Here is a 206-nt window from a genome sequence, read left to right as displayed (position 1 = left end):
GGGGCCGCGGGGAGAGACCTGCTCTCCCCCAAGGCAGCTCCAGGACGGGCCCGCCCGGGCGCAGCAGCCGGTCCCGTGACAGCGGGAGGCGGAGCGCGGCTCCAGCCCAGCCCCGGCGCCGCGGGAGGCGCGCAGAGCCATGGGGCTGGCGTCCGTGGCGTGGGGGATCCTGTGCGTGTCCGCGGCGCTGGGCGCCTCCAGCCTGC

Source organism: Crocodylus porosus, unplaced genomic scaffold (genome assembly GCF_001723895.1).
Source record: "Crocodylus porosus isolate Cpor-Errol unplaced genomic scaffold, CroPor_comp1, whole genome shotgun sequence".
In the NCBI taxonomy this organism is placed as follows: Eukaryota; Metazoa; Chordata; order Crocodylia; family Crocodylidae; genus Crocodylus; species Crocodylus porosus.
This window is presented reverse-complemented; position numbering follows the sequence as displayed.